The following is a 406-nucleotide window of genomic DNA, read 5'->3' as shown; positions in this document are numbered from 1 at the left end:
CCCAATCCGCCTGTCGATCTCCCTTCTTCCCTCATTATGAACAAGATCCCCACGAAAACATGAGAACATGAAAAACAAGTTATTAGTAAATAAAAACAATAAGTAAGAAAATAGGCATCCCAACATAATTTAAATTTTTTAGTTTTAATTTCGTATTGTAATAAGTTTTTTAGTGTAATTTTAGTTAGTCCTGTGCAATTCCACACACAACCGCTAGGGTTGCTGCCGCGTTGGTGGCATAGAGAAGATTGAGCACACAAGAAGAAGAAATCCGGTTGAATGTGAAGGAAACTCAACGTGTGTTCATACCACAGGTCAGAAAAAATATGGTTTTATACATATGTATTAGTTTTCTTGGAAGAATTGAAAAGGTTCTTGAATCGAATCTCAACTAATGAGTCGCGAA

This window comes from Poecilia reticulata, unplaced genomic scaffold (assembly GCF_000633615.1).
Source record: "Poecilia reticulata strain Guanapo unplaced genomic scaffold, Guppy_female_1.0+MT scaffold_212, whole genome shotgun sequence".
NCBI classification, from domain to species: Eukaryota; Metazoa; Chordata; class Actinopteri; order Cyprinodontiformes; family Poeciliidae; genus Poecilia; species Poecilia reticulata.
This window is presented reverse-complemented; position numbering follows the sequence as displayed.